Raw genomic sequence first — 13,658 nt, forward strand, 5'->3', positions numbered from 1 at the left:
GAATGACATGTTTTGGGGTATTTTAAACGGGGAGAGGTATGAGCTGACTGTCCTTTCTGGAGGATCTCTCTGGCTGGTCTGCAGTAAATAGTCTGGATATGGGTAAGAGCGGAAGCAGGGAAATCATTTGGGACGCTGTTGCCATATCTCAGGCAAGAAGTGATGGTGGTGTGGACTATGGTGGCTGTAGAGAGGGAGGAGCAACTGGACCTCCAAGTGGACCAAATCCATTCGGATTTGCTGGTGACTGGATGTAGGGGAAAGAAAAGGAAAGAACTGGAGATGAAACCCAGGTTCCTGGCTTGAGTAATGGGGTGAGTGACAGTGCCATTTACTGGGATGGGAGGCACAGAGTTGGGGGAAGAACAGGTTAGGGAGTAAGACCAGAGTGAAGTTTTGGATGTGATGGATGTGAGATGCTTGCGAGATATCTAGGGGAGATGTCAAGCAGCTGTTTGAATACATAGGCACTGCTGAGCAGGGGTTGTGTCCAGGGGGTCAAGACCAGCCAACCTGACTTGGTGGTAGAGCCAACTCCCCCTGATCATTCCCTTGATGAATGGCAGGATACTTGGGACTATATAGCAAGGCTTCAAAGACCAGGGGCCTGGACCTCTGCAGTAGTCATCCTTCGTGGACATCCCCTGCACCGCGATGCTCCCATGCTGAGCCCTGGGTGCTGCCACATACCCAGTGTGGGGCATCCTGGGAAGGGGTGGTCTGGGCTAGTAGTAAGGTGCATTAAGCACCAAATTATATAAACCTGAAATTGCAGTCTAATGTTGTTAAGGGGCCTGAGGGAGCCTGGGAAGAATGAACATGCACAAGGAGTCATCTCTAGGATGATCAAATCCCTGATTAGAATCGCCTCCCAGGATCAGATGGCCTCTAGAGAACATAAAGAGTGCCTCTGAATCCTAATGGGGTGTGGGAACTCTGGAAGGATGTTTAACCAGGCTGCTGCCTTCTTCTTCAGGGCCGCTCAGTACAGGAGGGTCTGGTGTGGAAAGAGCTCCCACGGGGATCCTGACCCTTGGGCTCAGAGATGTCGTGGCATCCTATAGAGGGCCTAACCCATGTATGGCAGGTCTGGCTCTGGCTTCTCCAGCTTTGTCTTGAGGGGGTTTATTCCCCCAGAAATAGACCCTGAAACATGGATTCAAGAGCAAGTAGTTTATCTAGGAAGTTCAAGATATACCCGTAGGGTGGGGAGTTAGACAAGGTAGGGAAGCAGCCAGTAAGAGTATGTTATCAGGCCAGGCACCACTGTGGGCAGGTGGAGTTAAACCTACAGGGGAACTCTGGGAAATGATGTAAAATACATGCGTCAGAACGATCACACCTGAGAGGTGAGGGAGCTGGGACCCCGGCTCCCTTTAGTCATTGGTCAGAGCTGCTCTCGGGGGATGTTAATTTCTAGCACTCCAGACTGACATGTGCTGGGGAAGGGCAGTCCTCTGTGGCTTTGAATAAAGCCCTTGGGCAAATGTTCTGGAAATTAATTGTGGTGGTGGAGAGAGGGGCACTTTGAAAGGATGAGGCACCAAGGACATGGGTGAGGCATCCATAGAATCTACCACGAGGTTTCGGAGGCACATGTTTTGGATACTTTTAAAAACTGCATTTCCAAAAGCCTGTGATATTGACTCTGTCCAAATCTCTGCAGGCCAGGTTGCCAGGCATGCCGGACCCTCTGCAGCAGACTGAGACTATCACGCAAGTCAGGCCAAACCAGGGTTAGAACGCCTCCTGCCCCGTGAGGTCGACCTGATGCCCACAGGCAGGGCCTGCAGCACCTCAAGACCTGGGGCTACATTCTCTCTGTGTTTTTGTCTAGCGGGTCCATCTGACAGAGCTCCTACAGGAAGCTGGGACTTGGGGTTATACACATTTACTCAGGCTGGGGCCGGGATCAGAGATCTCCGGCTTCAGCAGTTTCAAAGCCCAATCCAGGCAGCTGTGGGAGAATAAGGGCAAGATCCAGTTTCTGGGGAAAACTGGCAAATTCTGGTAGGGGTCAGGCCTTAGCCAAGAAGGGTCTCAGGGCAGTTCTTAGAAGGCAAAATGGAAAACTCGGGTAGAATCACACTTGTAAGGTCTGAGTGTGCTTCAGGGAAGTGGGAAGGAAGCTGCAGGCTGATGGCAACAGGTGCTGGGGTCATTCCCTTGGCTCCCCAGAAACCAGGGGGAGTCTGAGTGTTATAGACACTAACGGGTGCCCCACGCCGGTTCCTTTCACTGGGCCAGTCCCCCTGTCCCCCAGGGGCTGTGCATGCCAGAGGCCAGCAGCTCAGGGCTGCACCCCACTCCGCGGAACCGCCCTCTGTGGTGAGAGCTGCCTCACCCAGAAATGCCCGGGACATTAGGCCCCTCCTGCGGGGATGGCCCAGAACTAGCGGCTGACTGATATTTTTTAAAGACTTTATTCATTTATTTGTCAGAGAGAGAGAGCACAAGCAGGGGGAGCAGCAGGCAGAGGGAGAAGCAGGCTCCCCGCTGAGCAAGGAGCCCCATGCGGAACTTGATCCCAGGACCCTGGTATGACCTGAGCTGAAGGCAGACGCTTAACCAATGGAGCCACCCAGGTTCCCTGATACCGGTGTTTAAAAGCCCACCCCTTGGGCGCCTGGGTGGTTCAGTCGGTTAAGCATCTCCCTTCGGCTCTGGTCATGATCCCAGGGTCCTGGGATTGAGCCCCGCATCAGACTCCCTGCTCAGCGGGGAGCCTGCTTCTCCCTCTCCCTCTGCTGCTCCCCCCTCGTTGTGCTCTCTCTCTCTCTCATGCACGCACACTCTCAAATAAATAAATAAAATCCTTAATAAATAAATAAATAGATAAATAAATAAAATAAAAACCCACCCCTTGCTCCAAGATGGGATAAGCCTGAGATTCCAGCCACACTCCCTGTGGAGCAGAGCTCGATGTCGGCTGAGCTCATAGCTTTGCCCTGCTTCCTTCCCTGCCCTCACCTGCTTCTCTCCTCCCTTACAGGGGTTACTCGAGAGCTCGCCCTCAGTTAAACCACTGCTTCAAGAACTGATCTAAGTTCTTCGAGAACCTGATCTAAGACTGCCAAAATGTGTGAGATGTGGCCGCACCACCAGGCCGAGTGGGTCAGAAGTTTGCTAGAGAAGGGCAAGCAGCCCTCCTGGTGTACCTGGGCCTACAGGATTTTCCACACGAAACCGGGACCCCTCTGAGCAAGCCAGGATGGTTGGCCCCCCCTCTGCATCAGTGTCTCAATTAGAAAGGATTGAGTTCCCGGGGGGAGCCCAGAGCCGTGCTTGATTCAGCAGGGACTAAAAAGAAAGACAGAAACATGTCTTCCATGAAATTCAATGAAGCAAAGTTGTATTTCTATAAGCCTTTCCCTCTGTTTCAGGGACTTCACTTCTAGTATATTCAAGTCATTCCTTGTGGCTAGATATCAGGAAAAAGAGAAAAAGAAGGAACCAGAAGTTGGGACAAAGAAAAGGGAATAAGGCAAGAGACAGAGTGGGTGGGGCGCTTGGGTGGCTCAGTTGGTTAAGCGACTGCCTTCGGCTCAGGTCATGATCCTGGAGTCCCGAGATCGACTCCCACATTGGGCTCCCTGCTCGGCAGGGAGTCTGCTTCTCCCTCTGAGCCTCCCCCCTCTCATGCTGTTTCTCTCTCTCTCTCTCAAATAAATAAATAAAATCTTTTAAAAAAAAAAAAAAGAGAGAGAGTGGGTGAAGAGGTTTTGGCAGCATGACCTTGGGAGAGATGAAGGAAAGTGAGACCAAAAAACAAAAGCCCAAGCCCCCCACCGCAGGCAGGCTTCTGGGGGGAGGGATAGACCGAGCTAACTGGAGGGCTCTGCCAGTTCCAACCTGTCCTGGCTGGAAGCTACCGAAGAGCGTGCCCGCTGCACAGTTGCTGGGTATATGGGGGAGGGCTTGATAGATACCGTCCCAGCCATGGCAGATGCCGCGGCTAAATAAGGGTCACTCAGGCCTTTGCATCTGAAACACCCACCGAGCGCCGCTGCGTTCCTGGAGCGGGGCTAAGACAGGCGCCAGGAACCACCAGCTCTGCAATTAGACAGCCAGTGAGGGATCATTTAGACCCGGGAGAGAATGCCGCTCCATGGGCACGCTGTCCACAACAAAGCAAAACGTGAACTGTGTGTGTGTCGTTGAAAACCGCAGAGGAGGGTGACCTGGGAAAAGTTTTAGGGAACAAAGCTTGGTAAATGGAAATTAATTCTACAGGGCCAGCGAGTCCTCGTTGAAGATATGTAAAAATACCACGGATGGCCTTTTTCTTTCATCTGTGGTCTATATTATTTGAATCTAATGGAGGTAAAGGTGTGAGTTAGGACTTTCTTCGGTTCACTTCTGAACTCACTTCTCCATCCTCCGCTTTCCATACGGATCTTCAGCCCCCCGACTGCAGGCTCGGATGGCAGGGCCCTGGCAGGAAGCAGGTGACACCATCAGACTGGATCATTGGAGGAGAGTTTAATCCTAGGGACAATTTACGGAAGTGGGAGCAGAGTATGGGGAAGCCGCGGGGCTGGTGCAAGGCCACGGGGCTGGGAACAGTGGGAATCCCTCCTACCCCAGTCAGAAAAGGTGGAAGACACAAGGCAACTGAAACCAGATAGAGCTGAAGGGCCCATGATAGGAGCTGGCCTTTTGGTGACTGGGGGCATCGACCCCCCAGGGAGGTGCTAAGGGGAATTAACCCCTGCCCTCTGATCTCCCACTGTCAGGATAAGGTTGCTGCCTGATGTCTGCCCCATAGCTCAGCCTCCTGGGATGAGGTGGGATGTGGGTGGGGGTGCCCAGCACACTGCACAGTGTACTAGCCAACAGGACTTCGATGCAGGGTGGTTTGGTTTAACGTCTCCTTGCTCTGGTAGAGTTCAAAGGTTAGCTGTGTACTTGTCAGTGTGTGTTAGTCCTTGTTTGCAGGAGGGACAGAGACAACGCCGGGCAAGGAAAGAGAGTGAATACTCATCAGATGGCAGTACCCAGAGACACACAGAGCAGGAGGACGCCAGGACGTCATCAAGAACCCCTTTGTTTTGGATGAGGACCTGAGACCCAGAGAGGGGAGGTGTCTTGTGCAAGGTCACGCAGTGATTTAGAGACAAAGCTGGAACCCATGGCAGCGCTGAATAAAATTCCAGGCACAGGGAGGTGACTGGCTGAGATCTGAGAGTCCTGCGTGAAGCTGCCTCTGGGGACAGGGAGAGCAGAGAGCAGGGGTGGGGATGGACAGAGAGAGAAGAGGAGCCTCACTCTGGCGGGTGCCAGGGGCCCCCAGAGGACCTTGTCAAGCACATAAAGGCCAAGCCAAGGTAGAGATGGAGGGCTGACGAGGCCCAGGACTGTGGCCAGGTGGTGTCAGAGCTTTTTCTAGGCCTTGCCCTGTAGCCGGACCAGACTATGCAGAAAGCAGGAGCTACGATGGCCCTGTGAGCTGCTGAGCCTGCCCTTGGGAAGTCGGGGCTACCGACTGCCTTTGAGGAACCCAAGCTCCAGGAACCCAGAGGCTGACTAAGCTGTGTTCCCTGGAGGCAAGGCTGCTGGCCCTGGGAGCTTGGGAGAAGAGCATTCTGGCTCCCCCATGAGCCAGCAGCTGGGAGAGGGTGAGCTGCCAACCTTACTGCCCATGCCTCAGCCAGGGAGTGAGGGCTATTGGTAGCATTTGGGGAAAAAATGATGGTTTCACCTTCATCCTGTGGTACCAGGGCTGTTTTAAATTAAAGATGTCTTCCTCCTAAAAATCTGGATTGATTTCTCAGTGCCTCACCATGAGGTCAAAAATGGCAGACTTAGTAATTAGAATGTAAATTTGTGTATGGAACACTGCTGTTTTGCCTATTTGAAGCCTGATCATCTGGGTTGGTATGTCTGCCTTGAGAACAGTCTAGGAATCCAGCTTATAATGACCCAAATCAGGTGGTTTCTTCATAGAGCACGCTACAAGCCAGGCACTGGGCCATTGTCTTGGTTACATATACCTAGTCCTGGTCCTCAAGGAGCTCATGGTCAGTGAGTGAAGATGGGGGTTTGGGAAGCCATATAAACCAATTTTGGCCCATGAGGGACTATTAGCACATCAGATCAGTGCTAGAATATAGCAAAATTAGCCTTCCTCCCTTGTGCCTAGGCCATGGGCATGGGTGCCTCACCAGCCACTGCACAGAGTGTGAGGGGACAGACTCTCTTCATTTTTTCAAGAAAGTTTTATTTAACTGGGAGAGTAGGAATCACAATAGGTGACCCCAAAGAAATGGGGACTCTCAGAAAGAGATCTGACTTAGTGTACATATGGCTCTTCCCTTCTGGAGCACCTCCTTCCAGAGCCTTCTCCACATGGGTCTTGGGTGCAATATGATCTATCCACTGAGACAAACATTCCACTAGGACACATGGTAGATACAGAATTTTAAGTTCTTTGCCTGGATCTCTGTGTACTTTTGTCTATTTTTTTCTGACCAGCTAGATTGTAAACTCCTCAGGGAGAGAGCCGGGGATGCACTTGTTCAAGTTGTGAATGGCTGGGGCTGGGCCTCCACCTAATACACCTAATGTGTACCTGGGAGTTCTTGCCTGGCCCCCTTCTCTCTCTTACCTGGAGCCAACGATGGCTCCCAGATTTTCACTCATGCTGCTCACATCTCTGGGGGATGTGGTCCCTTTTCCTTGAGCCTAGTAAACCTTTGTTTGGACATGTTCTTCTTTCCACTTTGCCCTCCTCCTAGGTTTATTAAGTTCATGGCCAAATAAAGCTATGTGCTTCCCTTGTCCTGTAGTGTTCTCCGACTGTGTCTGGATAATAGCGGTCACCAGAAATATCTCCTCTCAGGTCCCATAAATCATCTTGCAGCATTGGCTGCCTACATCACGCGGCTGACTTTGAGAAAGCTCCGCAGTGCTATTTCTGAATAATAATAATAGATGGAGCTGAAGCCCAGTGGCCTTTGCTATTTATCTCTGGTTCTGCAGAGCAGAGCTGTACGTGCTGAAGGGGCGTAGGTTATGTCTCCAGCGTGGTGACTCTCTCCAGGGAAGGCAGCTTCCCTAATTGCCTCTTCATTGTACAAGTTGCCTGGTCTGTTTCCTCAAGGGACAATTTGCTGATTTGAGTGGAGGATGCTTTCAGCTACTCAGCTCCAGCCCTTTGCTTGGTCTGTCAGAAAGCCTCACGATTACAAAGTAGGGATGGTTGCTGGCTGGCTGCTAGCCCTTAAAGCCATCCCCTGTAAGCCACAGCCAGCCCCAAACACTGCCACCACCTGGCACTCCTTCCCTTTCCAGCCTTGGCCTGAGCTCCTTGCCTCAGCCCATCACATGTGTAGCATCCCAACCTGCTCCAGTTCCCGGGTTTGGGAGTCTGTTTGCTCACACCCATGTAGGCTCAGCTCCTTGGCACCGAGCTTCATTCACTTCTTGACTCTGATTAGGAGTCTTTCCATAGTGATGCTGTTGGAGGCTGTCCTAGGTCAGTCTCCTCCTAGCCCAACCTGCCCCCAGGACCCTCACCTCAGTACAAATTCCCCATGGATAATAGTCCTCCTGGGTTCACCCTCCAGGGAAAGACCTGAAGACCCACACCCATGGCGACAAGGCCCTTGGCTTTGCAAAAGGAACTGATGGGAACACCACTGGCCAAGGAGATGACCGTGGACTGTGTTTGAAAACTCTCATGTCCTTTCTCTTCTGCTGGCTTTTATCTTGGGCATCTGCCATGAAATCTGACATTCGTATTTGTTTTGATGGTTGTCATACTAGACGATGGCTTTGGCCATATTCTGAAATTATTTTGGAATCCCAACCCAACTTTTATCACATTTTAACCCAATGGCCCCCTTACGTTCAGTTTTGCCTTTACGATACCCCAGTGGCACCTGGTTGAAAGAGCATGTAGATACTGAGCCATTTCTGTAAGTGGCTTTGGAGGTAGCGATGGGGCTGGAAATACCAATGTTCTGTGATGTTTACCAGCTGCTAGTGTTCTTGGTATAAAAAGTTAGCCGTATGGAGACAGAATATTTCAACTTTTACCTGCAATTTGGTAGTTGTCCCAAGATGCCAGCATGGAAAAATCAGAAAAGGCATAATAAATCACCGAGTCCAGTCATTATGGTAGACCCTTACATTGTGGGAGCTGCAGACATCATGGCAATGATTCTCCTATTTAATGAAGGAGGGTTGTTTTTGTTTTTTGTTTTTTGTTTTTACCACAAAACCAGCAGCTGCTAATCCAGCCTGGATGCATGACCATTGTAGGTACTCAGTAAATAGTGGCTATTATTTTGAAATTCAATGACCTATTCATTTCTTTAATAGATGTGATTTTTATTAAAATGATAGCATAGGTTACAAAGTTATTCACAATAAGAAAGTCAGACATACTGTGGGGAAAGGTTACCCACTCGTGGCTCATTGGGACTTTCATATCCCTCTAATTGAAATCTCTATGAATGAGATACTAGGCTTCTGGTCTGGCAGGACTGTTGATGCTCTGGTCACTGTAAAGGACCACATCAAAGGAGCTAAAAATCAGGTTAGGACTAGTGCATCAATCAAGCTGCCTGCACAGAGAAAGACAGATAAGCAGGAGTCCAAGCCATAGGATGAAAGAGACACACACCCACTTAGATAAAAGTCATATTTCTTCCTTGCCAAATAGAACTCTTATCCATCACACTTGATTAATCTTGACTTTTTTCACTCTCAGGAGATACTAACTTTTTCTTCCTGTTCTAATAGCTGCTAGGCATCGAAAAGAGATTTTCCAGCTCATAGATTGGGTAAAAGGAGCCCGCAGAGGGCTTCAACTTATGGTCTACATCCATTGCTTCTCTCTAATTTTCCTAAGGAGAAAATATTAGCCTTTCCGGTTTTGCAGACCACGGAGACTTGACCCCTAACAAAGAGCCCTCTTGCTTCCATGTGGTTCTCTGTGCTATAAATCCTAAAAAAGCCATGCTGTGTGGCTGGAGGAGGAAGAAAGCCCAAATCAGGAAACCCCACCCCACCCCGTCATTGAAAACCCACCTGACCCTCTTATTCACGTCATTCCTCCCAGAGTCCAGCCATTACAGATTCATTTTGAAAAGGCTTTAACTGGTTTCTGCCGAGGAGACAGCCATAGCCTTAGTTTTGTCCTAAGAATATTTAAAGACAATTGGAACAAAACCAAATGATTTTTTTTAATATTTGGCAGATATTTTATTTTACTTTTATTTTTTTTATAGTTTTTTTTTTTATTATGTTATGTTAGTCAACAACCAAATGATTTTTAAACAATGGTGCAGTGATTTCCTCTGTGTCTCCTTCATAGCCTAGAAAATGAAGACAAAGGAAGGGAAGGGGGAAAAAGATAGTCCCCTACATCCCCCTGGCCCTAACCACTCGCATCCCACACCCCTCCTCCCCTGACCAGGCCCAGAGCAGGCAGGAAATAGTGTGATGGCCGGTGCCTGCAGCCAAGTCCCCTGACTGAGGACACAAAAGCAGCAAGTAACCAAGTCGGCATTTTTCTCATTCAAACTTGTCTAAGGAACAAGAGAATGTTTGAGCCACATGGAGTGTCCTGGTGTGGGGAGGGTGGTGTGGGAAGGACAAATACAACATGGGAAAGCAGTTCTGAGGCTGAGTCTGTTTCCTAGTTACTGGTGAGACCTTCCATCCTCTGCCCTCCGAAACAAGCCTAGGGCTGAGAGTAGTCAGGGGCTGCTGAGAGCTGGATTAGGTGTGGCTGGGGCATATTGTATTGTATTTTTTTTTTCTACCATATTCAAGTTGAGGCCAGGGCGGTGGTGAAGTCCTGGCTGGTGGAGTTGCCAGGATGTGGTCGGGGTTGAGGGGGATGATTGGGGTCAAGAGGAGATCAAGGTCAAGGTGAAGTCAGAGTTGCATTGAGCTTAGCATTGAGATAAGCCAGTCACACCTGAATGAGAACATGGTTGTGGGCAGGAGAGTTTGAGAAGAACTGGGTTAGGTTGGGTGGAACCGGGGTTCCGCAGGATCAGACTCTCCTTGATTCTCTAACACTATGTCCAGGCCACTCCCCTGGGTGCTCTTTGACCCTTAACTCCTTCAGGGTCCAAGGCTCATGCCAGCCTTTGAGTGTTTTAGCTCCTGCTCTTGTCCCTCCTGCCCTCCTGTATTTCGTGGGCATTAGCTATTTCCCCAGGGAGGGCACAAGAATCCAAGCAGCTGAGTCGAATCCAGCTAATATAGTCATTTGTCCTGCCCACGTGCCGATGGATGATGTGGGGGGAGGCATGGGCCCTGAAGCTCAGGGTTCCCCTGGGGAATCCAGTGATCAATGACATCTCCATTTCCCGGGGCAGGGATAATTGGCTCCGTGTTGTACATGTATACACTCTTCTTGACACTCACTCCTTTCCAGAAGAAAAAAAAACCCATCTCATGGGGAGCCCATGAGAAATGGAGCTCTCTCCTCTTGCTGCCAGGCAAGTGACAGGGCACTAGCTAATCATCTGCCTGGTGTCTCTCGGCACAGATACCTTGCGATAGCCGGGCTGCCTGGAAGTAACTCCAAATGACATTTCCTGGATCCTGTTCATTGCACAACACGCCCTGGGAGCAGGGGCCAGGAGTTAGGGACAAAAGTCCCCCACCCGCCCGGTGGACAGTAGGTGTAGGCACTGACAGCAGGGCAGGGTGCTCTCTCCAGCACCCACAGCAACTGGACTGAAGGATGCTGAGCAGCCTCACCCTCTCCAGCAGCATGTGAGCTTTGTGCCCAGCAGACCACGGCCATCAGCCCTCTCTCCTGCGCCTGGGAGCTCCCAGCAGTCAGCAGCACCCACACACCGCTGAGACATTAGCACAGACACTGCTCCCAGTGGTACGAGGCTGCTGTGGGCTGGGCGAGCTGGCTGCACCAGGTGCTGGCATTAGCCTGAATCCAAGCCTTTCTCGACCTTGGCAGAGGGCGGGGGAGAAGGAGGTGTAGAGGCTTGGACTAAGGCCCCAGGTGCGGACTTCCAGAGGGAGAAGTTTCAGAGGGAGGAAGATGTGATCTGACCTCTTGTAGACAAGAGGTTGACACACGAGGGAGGTTGAAAGACTCAGTCATATTCAGCTTCCAGAAGGGAAGACGCAGAATCTTTAAAGCAGCTTCATGGACCGAAAGGGCTGGCTTGTTGCAGAGCTTGCCATAGCAAAACTGGGGAGCAGTGGATAGAAGTGATTGCAGGGTAGGTTTCTTCTCTACTTGAGAGAGCAGTTTCTCTCAGCCAGAGCCGTTCAATGGGAGAATGAGCTGTTCTGTGAGGTACTGAGTTTCCCATGACAGGAGATGATCTACCAGGGCAGAAACAGCACATCAGAAATGTGGTTGCCCAGATTCAGGCAGTGGTGAAGGATTCAATCACCTGACTGTTGAAGGCCTTCCTGTGGGATGCTCTGAGAAGCAGGTCTCATGTTCAAGGTCAAGGGCTTGATTACAGGTACTGCTTGGCTTTCTGCATACTTCTCTACTGTCCAGGCCCCTGCTTTTTGCCCTATGCCCTATCATCTCCTCCACAGCGTGTTTGAGCATTATCATCCCTTTGGCCCTAAGGAGAACATGATTCTTTCTAAATGACCACCTTTCTTTCCTGGTTCTGAGGACCACTTTCCTCAGGGGGATGCCTGGGGCAGGGAAGAAAGAAGCACCCACCTCCCAGAGCTTTGCTCACTCCAAAGAGAAACAGTGGATTTCCCCATCCCCAAAGGTGCTACAAGAGGCCTTCATATCTTCCCGTTTCCCTCCTGCAGCCACTGTTCTGAACACAGCTACAAGACAGGTGTGTCAACATGCCACACTTCAGGCTTGGCAAAGGAGAAATGAGGCTCAGTCCCCCAAAGAGGTTTTGGGGTGCTGGCATTATCTTTGAAGGGGAGGACTTAGGCCCCGACATAATGCCATGTAAAGTCCTTCTCAGCAAGAGCGGTGGCTGATGGCCTCAGTCTTCCATAACTCCACACCCCGAGCAGAGGCCCATGGGCACCTTGACAAAAGGAGCTCATTATTTTGCCTTCCATTGCTGCAAAGTTCCGCTCAGCGCAGCAGCCGATCAGAGGAAGCCGCCCACCATCAAAGCCTGGTTCAGTAAGATACAAGCGGTGTGTGATTCAAGACAAACTGTCATAGCGGATTAAAACATGTCTACGCCCCCAATGACAACAGTTATTTTTTCTGAGAATATTGAACGTGTTGCTTACATTTCATAGTTGACGGGGAAAGAAATCTAATTCCACCAGGCTGGATCATTTAAAGGCAAGGGTAGTGTTCTCAAGGTGATATAAAATAAAGCGTGATTGCATGATTCTTCTGTTGCCTTACTATTTCATTTCCAGCCTTTCAGCCTAATTCTTCGTTACATGGAGAATTCTGTGCCAGCCACCTGTGATAATTTTAATTTACTCACTATATAAGCCCATTTCATATCTTCCTCTAACTATTCCTCTAACTAGAAGGATAATGTTCACCTTTATACTTTAAGGGATGAAGTTCATTTTTTTTTCAAGTATCACAATGTTTATTGATAGATACAAGTATATAAAATCAGGGCATGAACATGACTTGATAAATTAAGTAGACAATTTCAATACTAAGAGGGACCAATTCAAATTCTCACCATTTGTTTCACACCCACAAAACCACTTCAAGGGCATTAACGATCTCTCAAAACTGATCAGTTTTGTGCAAGTAGACCATGTTTCTTTTAAAAAGACTTGTGCACTTGCCCAGGCTCAAGGATATGAAAATCTAGCACATAAAGCCCATTACTAGAGGTAGAAATACAGGCAATATACTATTACGGCAACAGCCATCAATTACAGTTAAGAATTTTTCTGTAACAACCAAATGGATAATCAAACATTGCAACAGTGCAAGTATTACTGAGCAAAGTGCATTTCTACAGTATTCAGTGTTGCTATTGTATGTATTGTATCGTGTTGCTATGTAACAGAAGTTCGTCCATTAAAGCCCGACTGAGATGCCACATCTTCTGTAAACCCCTCCTTACTCTCGCTGAGAGCTAGCTGTTGGGAGTTCCCCGAGCTATTTGCACCTGCCTCGCGGTAGCACTCACCACTTAGAATGGAGTCTACTTGTCTCTTGTCATATCTGTCTCCCACTGGGCTGGGAACTCCTAGAGACCAGGGACTGTGTCTCTTCAGTGCTTAGGACAGTGCCTGGCACACAGTAGGTGCTCAGGAGGGCTTTGCTTAACATGTTTTTTCTACTGTATGCAAAGCAGCCTGGGCCCATCTCATTTACTACATTAAATAGTAATTAATATTAAACATGCAAAAGGGAAATATTTCATCAAAAGAATAGAAAGAGCTATTCCTTAATTGAGGGACCCTGGAATTCTTGTTCCTAGATGTGTTTTATACCCAGAATGTCAAAGGGGAGCCTGGAGTCGGTCCCCCTCAGCCTCCTCCTGCCTGACAAGAGGCAGCACAGATGGGCCTGGGACCTGAGCCTTTCGGACAGAGTGCCGGGAGTTGGCCAGCTCGACCGTGCCACCCAGCACCAAACTCCGCAGGGAGCTCATCAGAGCTGAAGTCACACAATAGCCCCAGTGCTCTCTTTGCTCCCGTGCAAAAGCATAAAGGATCATGTTTATTTGCCACATTCAGGAGGTTGATCT

General features: G+C 49.6%; 1 protein-coding gene across 2 annotated transcripts in view; it reads left to right on the forward strand.

Moving 5' to 3' along the window:
• The window catches only part of GALNT18 (polypeptide N-acetylgalactosaminyltransferase 18), a 348,769-nt gene that overhangs the window by 210,922 nt on the left and 124,189 nt on the right, over positions 1–13,658 (forward strand). The gene's annotated exons all lie outside the window — the stretch shown is intronic.

This window comes from Halichoerus grypus, chromosome 11, assembly GCF_964656455.1.
Source record: "Halichoerus grypus chromosome 11, mHalGry1.hap1.1, whole genome shotgun sequence".
Classification (NCBI taxonomy): Eukaryota; Metazoa; Chordata; class Mammalia; order Carnivora; family Phocidae; genus Halichoerus; species Halichoerus grypus.